Source organism: Spinacia oleracea, chromosome 2, assembly GCF_020520425.1.
Source record: "Spinacia oleracea cultivar Varoflay chromosome 2, BTI_SOV_V1, whole genome shotgun sequence".
In the NCBI taxonomy this organism is placed as follows: domain Eukaryota; kingdom Viridiplantae; phylum Streptophyta; class Magnoliopsida; order Caryophyllales; family Amaranthaceae; genus Spinacia; species Spinacia oleracea.
Genome location: NC_079488.1, coordinates 21,394,272 through 21,402,940, shown reverse-complemented (window position 1 = coordinate 21,402,940; position 8,669 = coordinate 21,394,272). Strand labels below are relative to the sequence as shown.

Genomic DNA, 8,669 nt, shown 5'->3' with positions numbered 1-8,669 from the left:
CTGTTGGGTCGACCCGAACCCAAAAGTTCTGGGTCTTGAACAAACATTTGTAAACCCGAACCCGAAAGTGACCGACACCTGATTTAACCCGTGCACGAAAATGTGCCCGAAAATGATTTTTTACAACCCGACTTGACCGACCCATTTGACAGGTTTATTGACGGGGGTTAATTACTTCCTCCGTTGTTACTTATTACATGATACAATTGGGTTTTTGTCACTATTCACACAAGCTCATTTGACTTCCTTTTGTGATTTATACTTAAGAAAAAACATAGTCGTGATAGTCGTGTGGGGTATTATTAGATTCATCTCATTATATATTTTTTAAATATCAACTATTTATAATGATTTCTTATCCATAATGGAAGATATTAGTGTTTGAGATCGTGCATCGACAAACATGTCTAAATAATTGTGTCATTTAAAAAAGAACAAAAGAGCTATAATACTTCATGATTAGACCTGTCAAACGGGTCGGTCGGGTCGGGTTGTAAATATTTATTTTTGGGTTCGGGTTGAGACGGGTCGGTCACTTTCGGGTTCGGGTTTACAAATGCTTGTTCAAGACCCAGAACTTTCGGGTTCGAGTCGACCCAACGGGTTGAGAGATTTTAAAACGCGCATTATATTTTTATTAATTTAGGTGATAAATATACAAAATATGGGCACAAATTAACAAATTTTTACACAAGTTTATATTTAGTCAAATTCAACCATAAAATGACGTATAATTCAAATTAAAATCATATGACACACAAAAATAGTAAAAACAACGTGTTTATTATGCTTAAAGTTTCTCATAATCCCATTTATTACTATAAATACAATGATTTTCAATCGGTCGGGTCCTAAACGGGTTCGGTCGGGTTTTGACCCATTACTTTTCGGGTTGCCCGGGTTCGGATAAAATCGGGTTACGGGTCACAAAATCTTGTTCAGGACCCAATATTTTCGGGTCGGGTTCGGGTCGGTTTTTGGGTCGGGTCAATTATTTTTTCGATCTTGAACGAGAGTTATGCACGAGCTCGTAAAAGAGTAATTAACGAGATATAAGCGAGTGCTCGTGAACATTAATGAGTTGAATGTGATTTTGTTCGAGCTTGACTCGTTTACTTATCGAGCCTACGAATCTACGATTACTTAATAAACGAGTTTCATGGGGACCGAACTTGTTTGCGAGTCGTTCGCGAATGCATCGGCTCATGACTTATGAAATATAAAAAGATTAAATCGTGTAGTATTTATAATTTTAAAATTTAGATAATTTCTATTTTACAGAACATGCGTATATTCTAACAAATATATATTACTAAAGTAGGTCCCGTGCACCGACATTCGAAAATATTTGACAAATTTTTTATAATCCATACGTAATATATTCAAATGAAATATTTCTACACATAAACGGTTCATAAAAAAAAAGAATAGTAAATAAAAATAAATAAAGATTGTTTAGGAAAATAGTTTTGGCTGGAATATTTTGTATCAGGAAGTGACACGTGTCATTCCTGATGTCTATTTTAGTATTTCCATGTTCTTTGAACTGATTCAGTTTATCTAATTTAAATTTTAAATATAAAAAATATAAATCTACATATTCAGTACGGTCTAACATTTATATTCGATTTAATATATTTGTTATTTTATAGTACAATCGTAGACATATACATTCCCATCTAACAATTATATTCGATTTTATATATTTTATATTCTACATTACAATCGTAGACATATACATTCACGACTAACAATTATATTCGATTATATATATTTTATATTTTACAGTACAATCATAGACATACATTTAGGGATGTCAATGGGGCGGGGCGGATGCGGATGTAGGTCCCTCCATCCCCATCCCCACCTAAAATTTTCATCCCCATCCCCGCCCCATCACCTATGGCGGGTACAAAAGCCATCCCCATCCCTGCCCCAACGGGTATAAACTAAAATCCATCCCCGCCCCACCACCCAGCTGGGTATCCATCCCCTTCTTATCCCCGCCCCATACCCGCGCCAATACCCGCCTAATTTTTCTTATTTAGTAAATTTGTCATATATATGAAGTAATGAAAGTTAACGTTAGGAAGAAAAAAAAAACCTTATGACTAAAGTAACATATATAGTAAAAAAAGAATACCCGTCATAACAAAAATATCAAAACAAAAAACTTAAAAATCTCACCTAAATTCATATTATCTCTTAGACATGCAAATAAACTCACACTTACGCCATCACTCATGGCGAGTATGAAGCGGGGAGAGTGGGGATGGGGCGGGGCGGGGCGGATGGGGATGGGGCGGAGCGGGCGAGGATGGGGCGGGTTCAACACAAAATCCACACCCGCCCCATCACCCATGGCGGGTACGATTTTTATACCCATCCCCGCCCCATCACCCACCAAACCTACCTCCATCCCCGCCTACTTGGGGCGGCCCCATTGACATCCCTACATACATTCCAGTGTAACAACTATATTCGATTTTATATATTTTATAATCTACCTTACGATAGTAGACATATACATTCCCGTCTAACAATTATATTCGATTTTATATATTTTATATTTTACAGTACAATCATAGACATATACATTCTAGTCTAACAATTATATTCGATTTATATATTTTATATTTTACATCTTTTCCGCCATTTCCTTCATCTTTCTCTGAACTACGGCATCATCATCATTATCTCCCAGGTGCTTCATAACTTCAAATTCATTCTCCTTTTAACTTCTCTATCTCCAACTCCAACTTATGCCTAGCTAGCATCCAACTCCTTTTATCTCTACACATTCAGAATATTATCAGCTTCAAGAATCTTCTTGAAGGCCTCTTCCTTCTATCTACACACATTCAGAACATAAATCAGTGAGGGAAAGAAAGAATTAAAGAGGTAGTAAAAGAGTATGACATGAGGTTAGACCCTAAATTATTGCCTTCAGGTTAAGTTTCCCAAATCAGCAAATCACCCAGTATATCCTTCTAAAATGCAATACAACATATCCTCTCAACATTTGTGGTTGAGTTAAAGACACAATGCCAAAACCAGTAAGCAAGCATGTTATTTGAACTTGGAGCAAAAACAGATGCTAAATAGACAGAATAAGGGTATGTGGCATCTAAGGCAGCTAAGTGATGAAAGAGGTTAAAACTTAAAAGTGAAAAGGGGAAAACATTCAGTCATTCTGTCGTTAAAAGGGACTGATGCATACAGAGACGGATAAGAAAAATGCTTAACTAAATACCAGAACACAAGATCCAGCAGAGATTAGTTTTATTGCCCAATCTGATATTAAATGTTAAATTTTTGACCGCTATAAACCCCCCACGCACACCCAAAAAACAGCTTCATATAGCAAGAGAATGGGCTAGGAGCCATAACAACTATACCTCTTCATTGCCGTTGTCCACCTGCTTAACAACCAATAATAAAAGAATCAACATCAAATCTAGTAGATAAAGGACACACAAATTTGTATATCAAATTAAAGCACCATATTACAACCATACAGGGCCAAATACACCAACAATTTCTCTTTTTACCTGCATACTCTTAGTCATTTTACTTGGATCCCTCGTGTATGTTGCCACTTGATCACTTATAATCAACAATCATAAAACGAAAGATATACGCGAGAAGTGCTCTTATCGTGAGAAGCGTGAGAAGCATCGATAGCCCTTGATCAAATTAATCGAACGACCTAAAATATACGCGTGTCATTAATTTGGTACTGTTCAAAATTTTGTTCCCATTGTCACGTTGTCGTCCCCAGAAACGACCACTGCATCCTTTTTTATCTCTCCATCTCTCTCCTGTAAACTGAAAGCAATATCTCGAGTGCGAAAATGGCTTAACGCGCCCATCATCCCAATTCTCCTCTTTAATCATCTTCTTCCCCAAGCCATTGACAAATTTTAATTCTTTGTCTCTGCTTTATACATCAATGGCACTAAATACATTTCCAACTGAGTATCTAGAATTTTTATGTATCTATAATGTACTTCATGTGTATCTTCTATATTTCCAATGTACCTGTGGTATATAGTTGATGTATCTCTATTTTTCGAGATGGATGATGAATATGATGGAGAAAGCAACAGGAGGTGGGGGTTTGGCCATAGAAAAACTCACTTCCTGTCTCCTCTGTAACAGTGAAAATCCTATGGCGGAAACTACATCGACGCCATTGATAATGCACCTCAAAATGGTTATTACTCAATGTACCTCCAACTGTTATTCAATGTATCTCCAATGGCTACCTAATGTACCTCCAATGCTTACTCAATGTATATAAAATTTCTGATTTCCTTTTGAAAGTGACTCCATTGTTAAGAGATGCTGTTGTTTGGAAAAATTAAATTCTATTAAAGGGATAGATCAGGTGGAAGAATATGAACGACATATCAATGTGTGTCATGGAAAGCATATAAATTAGGAAATACGGAGTAGAAGGAAATGGAAAAAGGTAGAGGATAGAGATGAGCACAGTATCAACACACGGACAACACTTACGGAATTGCGGACAACCCATTGTGTGGGCCTCATTGTTAAGAGGGAAAAGTTGTCCATTTTACAAATTGTCGTTAGATTTAGTAATACAGACGCAATTCGCGCCGTTGGATTTGGTTAATCGGATGGGTGAGATCACTTCTCACGCTTCTCACCCTAAGACCCCTTCTCACCGGATCATATATATATATATATATATATATATATATATATATATATATATATATAATACTACAATCATTCAAATAAAGAAATTAGTCTACTTACAATCATTCAAATAAAGAAATTAGTCTACATATTATATTCGTATAAAATGAAGGAATTATGTCCTTAGACATTTCCGGCAATTACTAAATACAAATAGGAATTAATTATGAAGATAATAAGTTAATTATTTTAGTAATCATATTTGCTTGCTAGAGAATAAATGTGATTAGTAGGACAATATTGATTGGACCTACAACTAAAATAATTTAATCCTATAAGGTCACACATATAAGCACTAATTGGAACGGGCCCAAAAGGCCCGATGGCAACCGGTCTATTAAGGGAAAGAATGTTGGGCTTTGGTTTTGTGTTAACCTAAAACTCTCACATTATAATAGTTATAATGTCAGGGATTTAGAAATCACGTTCATTCAATATCTGACAAAAGGAAAACACAAAAACCCTAATTCTAATTCTCTAAACGCCGTACATCCCAAACAAAGCAAGAGACAGATTGTGATCGTTCTCTTCCGTACTAGCATACGTGGGATTCAATTCGTGCTTGTGGACTGAGTAGAGGAGCAACAAGTGGGGCTCTAAGATCTTCGAAGCTTGCATACGAACGGGAGAACACGCTTCAAAGGTGATTATTCTTTCGACTTAATCTGATCTATACTATTGTTATGCATGAGATCCTGTGATAGATGTTAGGAAATTGTTTCCTGAAATTCCGCTTTATGCATCTATATGTTCCTACAGTGGTATCAGTTTTAGCCTCTTGCATAATATTTTATGATCATGATTGTATGCAACATTATTATTTTGATTCAATTAAGGGAAGATTTATTTATGGCTTGAATTTGCAAAATTAATATATGATATTAATTGATTGGAATCATTAAATCGTGATTTAATTAATTTTTGCTCAAAATAAATTTATAAAATTCCGAAATTTTTATCACAGGGTCGAAATTAACAGTTAATATCACATAAAAATTTTCGGATTTTTTAAAATTAAATTCGTCAGATTTTAAATTATTTAATGGTTAATAAGATTAATCATGGAAATAATTTGTTAACAATTAAAGATTTGATTTTTAATTTGTTAAATAAATCTACTGATTATCCCCTAATTTTTATACAATAGCCGAAATTTTTTGGTAATTTTTTAACTAATTTTCGGAATTTTTGTATATTAATTATTGAATTTGGTTAATTTTTATGTTTAATTCGATTAATCATAAAATTTAAGGATAACAATTAAAATTTTTGATTTTATTTGTTAAGAAAATTCAATAGATCTTCCTGGTAATTTAATTCGAATTTTTCAGATTATAATTGTTATTTTCTTGAATTATTTGAATAAAATGAGATAATTATGCCTTAAATTTTGAATTCTTGTTAGATTTAATTTTAATAAAGAGTTTAAATTGAAATCTAACTTCTAACAACCCTAAAATTCAGTTTAAGGATTGTTAATTTATTCAAATTTTTTTGCCATTATTTTCGGATAATTAAACCCTAATTAAATTGTTAATCTTTAACAAAAGTTGAATAAAGATTAATTTAATTTAGGTAATTGTTACCCAAATTAAAATAACAACCTCCATGGCTGGGTGGCCACCACCCGCGACGGTGGAGCCACGGTGGAGGGATAATTAGGGCGGCGTTCCGGCAAGGCAGGGGCGGGTCTCATGCCTGCCTGCTGTTCTCTTGCTTTAAAACAATAAAAAAAATAAAAAATAAAAAAAAAAAATAAGGGAAAAGAAGAAAGGGGATTTTTCATACAATTAATTTCCAAAAAGTTTGAGTAATTTGATTTTTTTTTTTTTTTAAATTGGAAAATCAGATCTTCGTTTTGAGCATAATTCGTAATTTTCAATGAATGCAAATTCTAGATTAATGAGATTATTCTAGCCATATTTAAATAGTAATTGAATTAAAATAATGTTAAACTTAAATTGTTTAAGTTTTTAGTATTATTTTGGAAATGTTATTTGCTTATTAATAGTTAATAAGTAAATAATTTTTGTCTAATATATTTTAATATTATATGCGTGTATGGAATATTATGATATTTTGTTACAGGCAAGTGACTAGTATGGCCCAAAATAGGATAGAAAATACGATCTGCGTATCGTTTTGTATTCTTGTAAATTTTGAAATACGATCTGCGCATCGTTCTGTATTGTTGTAATTTAATTTAAAAGTTTAAATTAGATTATAAAGTTCGTATTATGAGTTCGATGAAGTAAGAAGGTTCAATCAAAAATTCAAGGATGGAGATCCAAGAAAGATGAACAGGAACCCAAGAAGATTTGAGCTTATTTTTTAGGGGCCATACTAGGATCACATTTATTTTTATGCATTTTATATTGCCTTAAAATGCTTATTGAGTTTATGTATGTGGTTATTTAAAGCAATGTGTTCACTTTTAATTAACCAACATAGTAAACTTAGGTCCCAAAATAATATTGAGTTTAAGTGCTTTTCCATACAACACCTATAAAGCCTTAGATCATGAGTAATAGGTTCTGCCAAAGCAGGGTGTTGCTTATAATTCCGGGGATAGTAGGGTAGGTTTTTTGAAACTTACATGTTAATGTTTGGTTTAACTCAACAAAACTATCAAAAGACAAAGTTTTGGGTTTTGAAGCTAAGAGATAGGAAAATACAAAGAGTTGTTAACCTGTCCACCAAGAGTTATAATCAGTTATAATTAGTAAAATGTTTACTTACCTCGAATACTATAAATTAAAGTAGCAGGGCCAAAGTCCGTTTGATTGTAGTGGGAGGGGATCTTGGTTAATTCTTTATTCAATGGGGACTTCTAATTTTGAATAAAGGCTAGTAGTGAATTGAATTTGTTTAATTGCTACTTTGGATAAACATTATATTGAATCTTGCTTTGCTTTTTATTGTAGTTATCATGTCTGGTGCAAACAACTCTACTTTTAACTTGCGCCCTCTAATTGAAAAAGACAAACTGAATGCTACCAACTTCCTACAATGGCAAATGACTGTGAGAATTGTTCTCAGAGCGGAAGGAAAAGAAAGTGTTCTTGACAATCCTCTACCTGAACCCTTGCCAGAAAATGCTACTGCAGCTCAAAAGCGAGCTAGACAAACTCTAGAGGATAACTCCTTGCAAGTAACATGCTTGATGCTTGCTTGCATGGAACCAGAGTATCAAAAACGTTTTGATGGTCTGATGCCTACAGCATAATCCAGCAACTGAAAACTTTGTTTCAGAAAAATGCTAGATTGGAGAGATTTGAAGCAAACTGCAAACTTCTGGATTCCAAGTTGGAAGAGGGGAAGCCCGTTGGTCCGCATGTGTTCGATTTGATTGGACATTTTCAGACCATGGAGAAATTGGGTTTCCCTTATCCTAAGGACCTGGCAACTGACATAGTCATCAGATCCTTGCCTGAAGATTTTCATAACTTTAAGTTGAACTTCTACATGCAAGGAGGGGAGGCTACCCTGCAAGAGTTGCATGGTTCACTAATTCAGGCTGAGAGAAACTTACCAAGTAAACCTAAACATAAGGATGTTCTAATGGTTAGTAAAGGTAAGCAGTTCAAGAAGAAAGGGGCTCCCATGAAGAAGAACAAGGGCAAGGTAGTTGCCAATGAGAACTCTTCAACCAAGCCAAAGGCCACTCCCAAGGCTAAGGTAGCTGCTCAACATGAGTGCTACCACTGCCACAAGATTGGTCATTGGAAGAGGAACTGCCCCAAATATCTAGAGGATAAGAAGACTGGTGCTTTAACTTCAGGTATCTATGTCATAGAAGTTAATTTAGCTACAACTGCTTCTTGGGTATTTGATACCGCTTGTGGATCTCACATTATTGGTAATGTGCAGGGACTAAAAAGAAGTAGGAGCTTGAGCAAAGGCGAAGTGGATCTCCGAGTAGGCAATGGAGCAAGAGTTGCTGC

The 8,669-nt window shown here is 34.6% G+C and overlaps 1 long non-coding RNA gene across 2 annotated transcripts; it reads right to left on the bottom strand.

Moving 5' to 3' along the window:
- Positions 1-2,535: 2,535 nt before the first annotated feature.
- Positions 2,536-4,687, bottom strand: LOC110778756 (uncharacterized). 2 transcript variants are annotated; one of them, XR_008927528.1, is made up of 3 exons: positions 3,552-4,687; positions 3,399-3,419; positions 2,536-2,851 (listed from the first exon to the last, which is right to left on the bottom strand). It is a non-coding gene; the product is annotated as an uncharacterized lncRNA (long non-coding RNA). The 2 variants fall into 2 exon arrangements; XR_008927529.1 differs by lacking the exon at positions 3,552-4,687 and having other exon boundaries at positions 3,399-3,545.
- Between the last annotated feature and the right edge of the window lie 3,982 nt (positions 4,688-8,669).